Source organism: Aulonocara stuartgranti, assembly GCF_965226115.1.
Source record: "Aulonocara stuartgranti genome assembly, chromosome: 15".
In the NCBI taxonomy this organism is placed as follows: domain Eukaryota; kingdom Metazoa; phylum Chordata; class Actinopteri; order Cichliformes; family Cichlidae; genus Aulonocara; species Aulonocara stuartgranti.
The window spans coordinates 812,990-827,500 of NC_138951.1; the positions used below are offsets into that span (position 1 = coordinate 812,990).

A 14,511-nucleotide genomic window follows, 5' to 3' on the forward strand; every position below is an offset into this window, starting at 1 on the left:
GTGATAAAAACATCATAAAACATGAAGGTTTTAGTGTAACCATTAGCCTTTGGTAAGAGTTACAGTCTCTGAATGCTCTTGTTTCCCATCAAATCACAGAAAATATTTTTAAAAGCCTTTAAAAAATCAAAAAATATCCTGTGTTGTTACTTGCTTTGGTTAACATGCTGCTATATCCAGCACCAACAGTCATGATATGAGTAAAACAGAGGCTTTCTCTTAAACAACCCTCTACAGTACATGTGTTTGTTTCTTGGCCTCTCTGTGTTTTTCTCACCTCCCCTCGTGGCCGGTGGCTTCCCTTTGTTGGAGGTCTCATCCTGTTAAAAGGGAGTTCTTCCTTCCCGGGGTCACCAAGTGCTGCTCGTAGTGGATAATGTGATTGTTGGGATTTTCTCTGTGATGCTACAGTCCAACCAGGGTAACAGAGATCACAGCACAATCAAAATTATTACAACCGTGTGTGATAGAATTGCAGACTTGTTACCTTTGAAATGGTCTCTTCAAAGACAGGGATCTGTGACGACTTGCAGTCAGATGCACCAAAAATCACCTAGTCTGGTAATTCTATATATATTACACTTACATATTGAATTAAAATGTTAAATGGTAAATATAACCATAGGAGTCTGAGGAACGGAGCAACTGAAGGAAATCTTGGCAGTTTTGCATTAAGGTGAAAAAGGCCAGTCGCTTGAAGAGATGCAGCAGAGAGATATAAGTAGGAGAATCAACCAGCTGTCCTCCACTGAACCATCCGAGGTGTACTCTCGGTGGCAGGGGAACAATACGAGACCAGCACCACCAATGGGAGAAGGACGCACCCCACAACAGCAATGCTGAGTGTCTACTGGATCAAAGAGCAGACCACAGCAACCTGCTCTTAGATCCATGTCCAAGAAAGGGTCTCCAGCACGAGGAGTTGGCCAGCACCCGGCCCTGACATGCTTCACGCCTACTGGCTGGTTTTGCTGTTCACATAGATTGTTGATATTGTTCGTCAGTTTTCACACCCTGAAGCTGAAGATGGCCTTACAAGTACTGACAGTAGCCACCCACTGTTCAATAGTCGAATCAAATTGTTATGTGTTCACTGACTGTTATATGAAGTGTGTGTCCTTGTCTGGAAATAGCCTTGTAGGTGTTTTCATTTCTAATTTCAAAACAATGCAGACTTTCTTCTAATGATCATCGACTGCACTGTTAAGTTTAACTAATAGAGTCTTTCATTCCTTGACTTAATAAACTGATTCTTCAGCTACTCCTACGACATTTGTCCAGATAAACTTTTTGCTTTTTTGTTGTTTTTACTGTGCAGAATATAAACGCAGCACAAGATGCACTGAAGGAAATAAGCATTAACACGACAATATAAAAACACTGGAGTCCCGTTGATGTTGTGAATGCGTTATCCTGTAGCAACACATTTAAACATTTTAAAGACCATTTTGTGTACTAAGACTGTTAAATAAAGTAACGAGTAAATGAGGATGTTTTATGAATTGCAAACAGAAAATATCCTTTGAACTGTAAAAACTGTAAATAAGAGCTGGGCAGATGTAAATGCTTCATGTGGTTGAATGCTCAGGAACACAGGCAGCTGTAATCAGATGCAACATTAAAATAAAAACGCATCGTCGTGACGAGCTCTGAACAGACGGATGAAAAGCGGTCTAATTGTGTGCGATGGCTAAGTACGATGACTAAGGGCTGATATTTGAGGGAAATGAAGGGGGGGGGGGGGGGCAGAGTTTAGTGCTGAGTCACAGCACGGCTGCTGCTGCCGCTGCAGCGCCCTCCCCCACACTGAACTACTCAGCCTGGCTGACTAGCTTCATCTCTCATGCTTCATCCTGCCCTCTCTGTCTTCACAAACACACGGACACAGAAACACGTATATAACATAATACAGAGATGCAGCCTCTCCATCCATCACTCCATCGCTGCCTCGCCTCATCTCTAATCTCATTCTTCTGCCTCAGTTGATTTTGTCACTTGCAGCTCTTTCGCATCTCTTTCTATGTTTTTAGGCCGTAACTATTGTGGGTTTGGTTTTTTTGCTTCGTCACTCTTTCACAGCTCACCCCCATCCTCTCTCCTCCGCCTTCAGTTCCTCCAGCCTCCCACCTTCCTTGTGAAGTTTGTGTGAGCTTGTCTGCTACAGGGCTGATAATGCTGCAGCTAATCTTCCCTCCACTTGCTGTGTTTTGCTCTTTGACTGTGAGACAAAGCACAGTTACAGCAAAAGCTCCATCGCCCGAGTTCCCCACACACACACACACATGCACACGTACATGCATATGTGCATGCACGCGCACGTACATGCACACACACACATACACACATATGCACACGTACACACACACACAAACATACATGCACACGTACACACACATACATGCACACGTACACGCACATATACATGCATACGTGCACACACACACATGCACACGTACATGCACACGATGGATCAGTAAAGACTTCATTCTCTCACTGAGAGCTTTTAATTCATGTCTTTATCATGATAACATCAGAACTTAAGGCGTGTCTTTATATTCAGATGCTGAACAGAAGAGACCAGCTCGCCCTCAAATCCACAAGGAAAGACTTTAGACCTTGCAGCCACAGTTTGCTCTGTGGTGAAGAAACTGAAGCAGTGCCAGGGGGAAGTTTCTGGAAATAGGCTGGCAGTGCATGTTTCAGACAACTGATAAATCTGTCAGATAAAAAAACAAATAAATAAAAATGTAATTCTCATAACATGTGAAACTGGATTAACCTGAATCTACCGATGATAATAATACTGTCGTCCAAATCTCTATGACAACAAAATCGTCAATGATTTTTCTGAATCACTGGACGACAAATTCAGCTGTTTTCTACATTCATGCTGTAATAATGACGTACTGCTGTAAAAAACATTGTTAGTATCATAGTCCCAGTCTACCCAGTGTCTGAAGTTTATATTCCTGACTCCTTTTTCTTACCTTCTGGTCATATTTTTGATGGTATTGTTCTTTGTGTATTTTGCTGTTTAGTCATGTTCTCAGTTCTTGGTTGTTTACGGTTTAGTTCAGCTGTTGTCTTACTTACTCACCACGTTTCACTTCCTGCTTTATTTTAAGGATTTGTGCCTCGTGTTCAGTTTACTTCCCCTCCTCACATTTTCCCAGATTGTTTGCGCCCATGTGTTTCACACAGCTGTGTCCAATCCCATTTTTCCTCAGTGTGTATTTAAGTCTTTTGTTGGTTGTCAGTGCGTTGTGATCCCGCGCTGCTCTCTGGTTTTCTTTGGTTTTGTGCTTTTGTGTTTTTCCCAGATTCTTGGATGTAGTTTCCTCTTTGGACTTTATTTTCCCAGCACACATACTCATTAAAGGCACACTTTAAGTTTTCATTTGGATCGAGTCTATTTAATCGTGGAGGCAAAAAAAACACAAACAAGAAAACAACCAGCAGAAGCAGAATGAGACTTAGCGTTTGTTGCAGCTTCACTGAAACCTTTCGATTTTGAGAATGTAACCATCTGCAGGTTTAAATGAGAAGTTAGATGTGCCCGAGGTTGTAATTCCCCCAGGACACCAGACTCCCGGGGGCCTGTGAGTTTCAGGTTCACTGCATGTTTTTTGGTACTTGTAGCTGCAGATTTGGTGGAGAAAGCCCTGCATTGTTATCTAATGCTGTGGGTCTGTCATTGTGAAACAGTAACAATCTGAACCTTTTTAAATTCAGGGTTTTTTGTGCTTGCTGAGTTCACGTTACTCAGTCTAGTCATTCAATCTAATTACTACCACTGGACTAATGGGCAAAAACCTCCGGAGCTTGTAGAAGCAGGAGCTAAACAGCTTTGTATTGATCCAGATGTGCTTATAGACACGCTATAGATGGATTGTTTATCCTGGTTTTTCTTTTCTGTTGTCAACAACCATGTGAAAACTGTTTTAAAAACAGTTATGAATTATTGTTTCATAAGGTGTTTTTTAATTTATCATTTAAAAGAAGCCTTTCTCAGATGACACTGGGCCAGGTGCACCCTGGACTGGTGACCAGTCTGTCGCAGGGCTGACACAGAGAGATTAACAACCATGCATGCTCACTCCTGCAGACCTACAGCCAATTTAAAAACACTTATTAATCTAGCACACTTAACATTCAGCTGCCAAGCTAAATACCAGCCTCGGCTGCACTTCTGTTTAGGGCCAATGGCTAATGCTAGTGTGAAAATAAGATGGCAAACCTTAAATATTATGGCTGCCAAATATTAGAGGGTAACTGTTTGGAGCAAAGTTGCTTGGAGTCGTCCAACGCAGCATCTCTGCTATGCGTCGGTCAAATAAATGAATTGTTCCTCCTTTTCTGTCTCATCTTGCGTAACAGTAAACATATTGCAACTCAAAACTCAGATTTATTCCTACGAATATTCAGAAAGTAAAGACAGTCAGTCCATAAAACATTTCCTAACTGGGACTCCTATTATTGAAATAATGCTGACAATAAGTGGTGTGTGAGATTGTTGACCTTAGTTTGCTCGAAGGTGTGTCCTGTACTGCCAAACAAGTTCAGTATACTCGGGCTGTCTCTCCCCTCATGCAGCTTCAGCTCCATCAGCAGTCTCACAAAGTGTTTCCACTAAGTAGTTATCAGCTTGATAGATCCACCCAGGGTTTCCCAGTCTAACTATGCGCGTTCCCATCAATGAGAGGCCGTTCGCCATATATGACCAATCACAAACATGACTGCTTGCAGCATTGTAGCATTTCATTTTTCATAGAAAAATAATCCACAGTATAGAAACACTATTAAAGCTACATGGAAAAACAGATGCCTTTAAATTGTTTTAGACCAGCAGTAAAGAGGAAAAAGGAATAACGTTTGCTTTGCTGGCAGTCTGCTCATGAGGGATGTCTCGCTATAATATCTGAGCACACAGGTCGACAGGATCCTCCAGGAGTGGTGACGCTGTTGTCCAGAGAGTTGATTGGACAGCTAGTGGTGTTTTTGTGTTGCAGCATAAGTTAGGCAATAAAAGTGAACCAGCTTTGTGACCGAGTCAAACCCGAGCTTACCTCTTTAGGTCCTGAACCCTGCTCTGTAGTGCCGGCCTCACAGCCTCTGATGCTTCTGTTCAAACTCTAAATCCTTCATTTCCATCAGAGACTAATTTTGTTTGCCGTGCTCCTGTGATATTGCTTCAGAGCAAAATGAATGAACGTGAAACCTGTAGATTCATCCTCTTCACCCTCCACACTCAAACACACATCTGCAGCCACGTAACAGCCCTCAACACACACACACTCCTGATTCCCGTCCTCTCTCCTCTGGCTCTTCTCTCCAAATGGATTTTTCGTACAGAGTTATCATTATCATTCATTTAGGAGACAGGTTCGCTTCAGAGTAATTGAAGACACATTTGTTACAGTGCAGAGCAGAGGCAGCGGCTGGAGGGGAGGGGGGCATTCCCACGCCGCTGAGTCCACAGACAAGCTGAGGAAACATCAGTCGCTGTCTTTGTGCACGTTTCCCTCTCGTCACGTGATTGTCGTTCAGTATTTTTTCATTTGGAGCGGAGATGACGTCAGTGTCATGAAAGGCGACCTGTCAAAATGCAATGGCCTGCATGTATGAACTCTGAGGGGGATGTTTAAACTGTAAGGGACAAAAAAGTTTAACATATAACGACGTATAACAGAGTGAAACACTGCATTCTGTGGGATTTTTGGCACCTGTTCTCCTTTAGTATCATTATGTTGACTCTACATGTAAACAGAGACGACGTCGTTTTTTGTTTTTTATTTGTTTGCGTGTTTCCATGAAAGAGAATCAGAGAGTGACGCGTCTGGTTCTGTCTGATATCAGGCAAACAAACAAGGTGCTAAACTTGGAGGGTTGGATGACCCACAGGTGTACGTGCCGCTCACTCAACAGAAACAGACACATATGCAAGGACACGTAATTATAGTTTGTTGTGAAGCTTCTGCTCATGGAAGACTCTTTACTTCACACTATGTTGCTTATATTTGAGTGTTTCTCTGCTTTCCTTTTCTGCGATGCAAGTCACACAGCTGGTTTCCTGTGAGCTTTAGGACTGGCGTACAGTTGCCTCCAGTCTGCCCACTATCTAACTCTGTGCTTACTTGACAAACCAAGAAATCGCCAACTGCTACCATGGTTACAGCTACCAGAGGATTATTGTGCAATTAATAAGTTACTATTGGGGCGACCGTGGCTCAGGGGGTTGGGACGCGTATCTGTAACCGGAAGGTCGCCGGTTCGATCCCCGGGCTCTCTGTCCTGGTCGTTGTGTCCTTGGGCAAGACACTTCACCTACTTGCCTACTGGTGTTGGCCAGAGGGGCCGATGGCGCGATATGGCAGCCTGGCTTCTGTCAGTCTGCCCCAGGGCAGCTGTGGCTACACCTGTAGCTGCCTCCACCAGTGTGTGAATGTGAGAGTGAATGAATAGTGGAATTGTAAAGCGCTATATAAATCCAATCCATTATTACTAGGCCTCATGTTCCTCTCCATCCGTGCACCACGTCGGTGCAATATGATAAGGTTTGTTTTGACACCGAACATTTTGGCTTTGGCAGCTGGTCGCTTTGTCCACTCTGGTGACCACAGATCGTGATTACTCATACTCGTGGGATTTAAAATGATAGTGTAGAGCCCCACTCACGTCCCACTGACACCGAGTGAACGCTGTCAGTGTAACAAACCGACACCTCTGAGGCTACAAATGCTCTAAGGAACTTGTCGGGTGTTAACTGACGATGCAGGATCATCTTGCATGAAGAGAAAGGCCTGTAGGGATGTATGAACAGCTGATGTGTTGAATCTATTTGGCTTCCATGTGCTGGGCTCTATGAATCACACAGCAGCAGCATATGAAACCATCTAAACAGATGATAAGCTGCTGTCCGCGCAGCTGCCCGTTATAACAAAGACTTTTTGAAGTCTCTCTCTCTCTCTCTCTCTCTCTCTCGATGACAGTTATCTATTAAAAGCTGCTGCTGACGTCAAAAGTGTCCGCCATCTTTGAGGAGAGCTGCACCGCTTTCCCCCCCATTGAAGAACAAGTGAGGAGGAACCAGCCGACGCGCAGTGCCTTTGCTGCAGTCACATACAGAGAGAGGCTGGTATCGGTTAGCTGTTGATACACGCAGACATTTCCTCCCATACTGACGGCGGGACACCGACAACAGGCGCAGGTAAGACTGGAGACGCTTTTCCGCGAGATTTGAAGCCATTCGTGTACCTCGGGACGGCTTAGATTGTGCGAATCGAGGCGGAAGATGTTTAGTGTTGAGTGAAACCGTGGATGTCGGGTGTGTTTCAGCATAAATGATGCTGGGATACAGATGATTTGTGTGCGTGTGTGTGCTTTTGAGTGTTGGGGCAGTGTTGTGGACGATCTGCAGCACTGTTAGGGCGAGGAAAGCAAAGGACGTGGTTTGGTTGGGGGGGCGGGTGATGCGTGACCTCCTGGGTGATAAATCTCAAACGCGCAGTGGAAAGCTGACAGGATGGGATGCGGCGCGCTATAATGCGCATATTCAGTGTGGGCGTTTTCAGCGCTTCAGCACCTCGGACAGAGCCAGAGACAGAACGCACCGAGGAGGTGAAATCAGCGTCTCAGCGTCGTTTTCTTTTGTTCAAGCATTTATTGCTCTGTAAAAAGAGGGCCGGGGGGGGGGACCCTGTTTTCCTTGCAAAGCCTCAAAACAGGTGTAGACTGAAGCGTGAATCAACGTGTCGCATTCACGCCACCTAGAAAGGAAATTAAACCAAACAAAACACGGCAGAGTCGCGGGACGTGGCGTGGTTTGTGGGGATGTCATGTAATAGTGAACTGCGCCATGGTGAAGTCGGTGGAAGGAGGGTAGCCCATATAAACAGTAGTGCGGGGGGGGCGTCGAGTTCTGTGAATGCGACGCTCCCTTCTTCCTTCTTTTACGCAGTACCTTCGCATAACATGCCCAATCCACGCCACGCGTCTACGTGACCGTGGCAGAGAGGGAAAAGGTGTGTGGATAGGTGGCTGAGGGGTGCGGGGAGAAAAAGGAGGACAGTGCCGGGGATGTCGGCGGTGAAGCCCGCACTATGACACCCTCCTCTCCCTCTCCTCCTGCGTCCCATCCAGCGTCTGTGGCCACGCACGAAACTGTCAATGATCCCCGCACGCGCTGTCTTGTCAATCAGGCAAGCCACATTGGCTCGCGCGCTAAATCGATACCTGAGCTCGACACAACGTGTAACAGTTGAAGTGTTTCTGATCCACGACAGTAGGAGACACACATGAACCACGACACAGCTGCCAGGTCGGAGCCTTTGACTGCTTTTCCCAAACCTGCAGGAGCGGCGAGCCCAGCAGAGTCCGCCCAGGTTATCTGTCAGTGTGTGCGTGCTGTGATTTACCACACTCACCATGTTAACTTGAGTCTGCGTGTTTGAAGGCTTTGGTAACAAACAGTAGCTAAGCTAGTTTTTCTGCCCATCAGTCACAGCACCGCGTCTGCTCGTAGAGGTGCAGAGAGGCGCTTGTTGCTTCTCCTGAGCTTTGATGATGATTAGACACTGAAGTGGTTTGGATTTCTGGCGCACCTGAAATTACATTACACTCCCACACGGTGCGTAAGTGCCTGGCTGTGTTACTGACACATGCTCAGTTGAATGTTTGGCACGTCACTGGAAATCTGCAGTGTGAGTTTTCCATGAAGCAAAGGCTGTGCTCAGATGGCGTTGTTTAAAACCAAAATCATGTCTAAAAGCAGAGCCTGCAGGCCGATGGCATCAAAGGACGGCCTACAGTTCGTAAAGCCCCTCAGGATACCCTGGTTGCTGCTTTTCCACAGCACGTTATGCGGTTGGACTGCAGAGAGGGAGCGAGGCAGACTTGGGGAGGGGGTGGGAGGGGGTGCCAGGCCTATACTGCACACACTGTGAAAGGGCTGCTTTCTGGATAAATGGTGACTTGCAGCACCATCAGCACGCACTGATTGTTTCTTAGAAACACCCCGGCCATTGTTCATTTCACAGGAGCACTTTCACGCCTGCCATCTGTGAAATGAAGCTAAAGCCTCTCTGATTGATGCTGAGCCGGCCGGCGCAGTGCGTGTTTTGGTGCAGGTACAGCTCTTATTATTTGCTTTTTTCTCCCCTCTCCAGAGTTTCTAAGTTCGGCCTTCAGCCTGATGCTGAAATAATCAAATGCAGTCACACAAACCCTCTCATGCGAGTCCAAAATGAAACTAGATGCTCATATTTGGGGCGATATTTCTATATCTGCTGGAAAGACAGAATGAAATTTTGAAATTGAATTTATAAGCCTTATCATGTCTGTGACACAGGGTTTCCTTCACACCTTGAATATTAAACTCAGCCAGGTGCAGCATCACAGAAACAGCTGAGCTCCTGAATCCAAGCTGAAGCTAGAGATCAGTCTGGGAAGGATGGAGGCAGAGATGTACATGCATCCCTCTAAACTGCTCAGCGGTCGTGTCTCGCTGTCACAGAGCAGTTCAAGTTTTGGCTGCAGAATAAACAAAATCATCTTTATCGATTCAGCAGAGCTGTTGCATGAGCAGCTTTGGTGGTCCAATGTGCCGTTCTCACTGTGGGATTAGTCACACCAGCTTTAGGTTCATAGTCCAGAGGAGGACAAGATGTGGCTTCTGAGGTGAAAGGCTGTTAGCTTCTCTGATGTGTCATAGGAGGCATTATTAGCCTGTGAAATGGCTTCAGCGTCATCAGACGACCTTATATTTTATTTTTTACATGTTGTGCATTTCTCATGTTACAGTGGTAGATTTAAATGGAGCAAAGGACGAACAGAAACACAGAGATATCCAGATGATTAAATCGTACTGACTGAGGGAAGAAGATGAAACCTTTTCTATCTGGAAAGTAAAAAGTAATAAATACGTTTATTGCTCTAATGTTAAGAGTTAGATGAGTAGATGTCATTAAAATTAAATTGAGCCTTATTGGCTAAGTTTAGCAGCTTTCAGCAAGTTTAGCATAACTAACCTCAAAGCTTTCAAATAGTTTTAAACAGCCAGCAAATCCACTTGATATTTGATATTTTGTATCCTGTTCATTGAATCTGGTTTTCTAAAACGCTGTTATGTTTCTAAAGTTGTTTTAGCTGTTGTACACAGACAGCTGTTTACAGCTGTTTACCGTTTAAGTTAAACTCACAGGCTTGACATGTAATGGTCCCTAACCAGTCATTAAGTGTCCTTTGCTTTTGTCTGAAATCCTCTCAGGTCACTACAACATGTGAAATCCACCCATTTTTCCTTCCTTTAGCTAGCGTGCTGCCAGGATCAGCCTCTGAGGCCAGGCAGACAGAGTGGAAGTGCTGTTATTTATACTGTGGCAAACAGCCCCGAGGCTTTTTATTGAGAGTTTGCACTCGTTCACTGTGACTCGTGGTCACATATAATATTTTTCGTTCTCGTTTTTTGCTGTACTGAAGATTAAATTGTGACCCAGCTTTGAATTTCGTGTGAGAGAGAATCAATGTTGTCATCTATCACGAAGAAATCAAAGAGTCTTACGGAGTCAAACTCAGACGGGAAGAAAAACAGCAGCTTTAGAAGGAAACAAACGCTCATTTGTTTGCAAATGATCAGAGTGGAGATATTAAAGTGGCAGCAGCTTTCTGGTGTCCGGCCAGCCCCCACGTGACAACCTGTCACCTGCTCTGTATGTAAACAACAACACAGAAACAAGATGGCCCCTCCGGCGGCGACGAGGCTGTGCTGCATAGAAGGCTTGATCCTTCTCAGCTAAGCGTGTCGTACGCAGTTTTTGATCATATGTTCTGATGTTCACGTCGCACTCATCGGTTTATTTTGTACAGTAGATTTGTCCAATTACATTAGGTTGCTTAGCTAAATGGTTATTTATAGAGATAGGCTGCACCGCACTCGTCAAGTCTCCTTTCAGCGCTCACACAGCGCGACTTCTCTAAATTTAGTTTTATTCATCTTACCTCAGCTGTAGCTCGTCACAGCAAACATGACAGCTAGAGAAAGTTAATATTATCTCCCAAGTGATGCTTTTGTTTTTGAAGCTTTCCTGGCACAAAAAGCCACGTTCGGCTTTCCACCGCGCCCGTCGTCACTCGCCATCTGTCCTCTCGGCTGCTCTCGCAGGGTTAGAAACCTTTGATTAATGAAGGGAATTTAGAGAGAGAAAATGAAAGTAATAAGAAAGAGAGGGAGTGGGGGAAGGTGGAGGGAGAGGGTGCGTAAACGGGGAACGATTGTCAGGCCGAATCATTTCAAACACACACACGCTGTGAGGAAATAGCATAAACATACAGAAAGATGCTGAAAATGAAGCAACGTCTGCACAGTTTGGAGGCTAATTCCAAATTCTAGCTGTAAACCAGAACCAGCCTTTCACAATGTTCACCAGGGAAGACACGTGTCCGATTTCACTGTGGAGAGCAGATATTTTGGAGTGGAAACATTTCCGTGTGTGGGTATGAAGGAGATGGTGCCAGTGGTTTTAGTATTTTGTATCTTCAAGCGTATCATTTTCACCCGACCATTAGCCGGGCCTTTCAGTGTCGCTGTGCTGTAAACCATCCATAAGCTCCTAAAGCTTTTATGTCTTTCAGAATAAAAGCACGTGTAGAGATCTTTCCTCTGCGTCGGTGAAGCATAAAGCCGGTAGATGGATCTGCTCGGGTCAGCGTGAACACGCCCTACACGCTGCACATTGCACAGCATTGTGTGTGCTCAGGTGAGCGCACAAGTGTGCAAACATGACCCGGTGTGGCGGGTGGAGACGGTGTTCACGGGAGGATCGGTGGGGTGGTATTGAGTGGGGGGGTTAGTTGTGTAATAAATGAGGCTGCAGTGCAGCTGATGAGGGTTGTTGGTGCAGATTAGCATCTGCAGGGCTTTTACAGAAACATTAAGCAGCCTGGTCTGTATCAAAGTCGTATTTGAATGCATTTATAGCGTGTACACGCACTGCCACTGCATCATCGCTGCATGCAGTCACTGGGTGAGGGGCCATCTATGCTGCCCTGCATCTGGTCCTGATTTAGCTTCTTACTAGCTTTTCTTTCACCACACAGACGTTCAGACTGCTGTGCATGTTGTACCAGGACACACAGGAGCTTCTTAGTCTGAACAGCGTCACTTCCTGGTTCTAACAAAAACATTGTGTGTTTTACAGTAAATGATATTTTTCTGTTGTGCTAATTAAAATAACCCCATTATGTGCTGTGATAGCGCTCATCTGCAGTGCATGAAAAGGCTCATAAATGCATTGTGAGCAAACACAGTATCAGTGTTATTGATCTTTCTGGGCCTGTCAGCAGGTCAGAAATGCAGCTTCTACTGCAGGCAAACAAATACGACAGTGTGCGACTGACTGCAGCTTTCTGACGCTCCGACACAAAGAAATACAAAAGTCCAGCTTCTCCAGTTTATCTACATGAAACAAAATATCATTATTTTTAAATCTGTCATAAAAAGGGAATTCTTTCTATGTCCACATGCTTTGGACAGATAAGGAAGCGAGCTGTTGTTTGCTATGTTTATGATCTTATTCCCAGTTGAATACGTCACGCCGGATGGTTTCGCAGACTGGAATTCAGAGTTTCAGGATGGAGACTGTGTCAGCGACATTGCCAGTGCCAAACAACTGTGACTGAAGCAGCAATGAAAGGCCTCCATACTGATGATGGTGTAACAGTCTGACGGTGTGCGTGCTGCAGCGTCGCTAACACAGCAGACATCCTGCCGCCGCCCTCTGCTGTCTGGGATTCCTTCAAACATGGTGTAAAAAGAACTTCTGCTGTGGTTTTTTCCAGAGCCTTCACATCCCACCGCCCTGATGTTTATTGCGTCGTAAAACAGGAGAGGTTGTGCTTCTAATTCAAAACAGGACTGTTGCTCCTCCTCTGGAACCACCTAATCTGATGCTTCCTTGTTTTCCTCCTTCCAGCTTTACTGCCAACATCACCCCACGAGCATCCATCCCTGTCATGTTTTGCTTGTCAGATGTCAAATCTCCACAGCCCTCCAAGCAGCCAGAACCTCATCTGCAGCAACCACATGGCAGTTAATGTGGCGGCGTGTGCCCCGTGTGGCGGCGTGTGCCCCGTGTGGCGGCGCACAATGAACCCAAAAAGCCACCCTGAGAGGCTGGCTGTGAGCACAAAGAGACTCCCGAGCGTTCATTCGCTGCTTTTCACTCATTTTCAGTCTTGTCCATGTTTTGATACTTGAGTTACTTACATGTAGTAACTAATCAATGAATCATTGATACATTTTATAAAAAGCTCAAAGGATGCACCGTTGTTGTGTCCGCACTTAGCAGACAACTGTAAATGATCTCTTTCAGCAAAAATGCAAAAACATTATTTGTTCCTGTTTCTTTACTTGAATCAATCAAAAATGTCAACGACGGCACAGTTTGACAGGCAGAACGAAGCATGTCTGCTGCCCTAACCCAACAAGGTTGGATGATCCCACTGATGCTGTACAGTGTGTCCTTAAAGAACTGAGGGAATCTGAGCAAGTGGAGGGTAAAAGGCCCTAAAAACTCTCTGCATAAGTCATGTCCTCAAGAAACAGGAACAACCATCTACAGCCAGAAAAGGACCAGATATTGAGGCACCGTGCAGCACCGCGGGGAAAGAGGCTGATGGGCAACAGCTGCATCATCATCATGTGACTTTACAGCAAGGCAATAATCCCAAACACACTGCAAATGCAGTAAAAGCATTTGTGTACAGGAAACATACAATGGAAAGCTGTCAGTCACAGACTGAGCTCAAGGTTACAGAAGCAGTTTGAGCCTGAAGAGAAAGAATGAAGAATAAACGTGTTCGCACCAAATATCGACTTTCAAGCTCATTAAACTGGTTTTATATTCTGAGTCTGCACTTATGTTTGCACGTCTCCATGAGTCAGTGCATCAATTGCACATTTTTATAACAAAATACAAAGAAGTGAAGAGTGGCTGCAGACGTTTGCACAGTACTGTATATGTGTGGTGTGCTTTTCATTCGCGTCTCTTCTTTATGTCCACTCTTCCACAGCAGCTTAGAGTAAACGGCGTCTGCAGCGCTGGCATGTTGCTCTGTCCACCAATAAGCAGAGAGATCTGGACACTCGGCTCGTCTTTACCTTCAGTCTCTCTGATAGCAAATGAAGCTGCAACATCAGCTTCAAGCCACAGTCAGCTGGACGATCACATGTTCACTTCCTGGTAAAGGAGCATCCGCAGCTTTTTTTACATGAGATTTTACGAGCAGCTGTTTGATTGGAGTAGAAAGCGTGGGACTTTAGCCGCTGACGTTTCCAGGAAGCCGTTTATGAAATCTGCAGCTCCGCTCAGCAGGAACGCTGCTGCGTTTAACGGGACCTGTAACGAATCAACGTGTTTTATCACAGCGGTGCGCAGCTTAGTAAAAGGACACGACGTGTTATATACTGTTATATAATCTGCCCTGGAGAACACTGTGATTATGTTGGGTTGCTTG

The 14,511-nt window shown here is 45.3% G+C and overlaps 1 protein-coding gene across 2 annotated transcripts in view; it reads left to right on the forward strand.

Moving 5' to 3' along the window:
* Window positions 1–7,032: 7,032 nt before the first annotated feature.
* Window positions 7,033–14,511, forward strand: part of snap25a (synaptosome associated protein 25a) — a 34,267-nt gene continuing 26,788 nt past the window's right edge. The window contains exon 1 of one of the 2 annotated variants that reach the window (XM_082505432.1): window positions 7,033–7,207. The gene's annotated coding sequence lies outside the window, so the exon portion shown is untranslated. The remainder of the gene's footprint in view (window positions 7,208–14,511) is intronic. The other variant, XM_082505431.1, reaches the window with a different exon arrangement.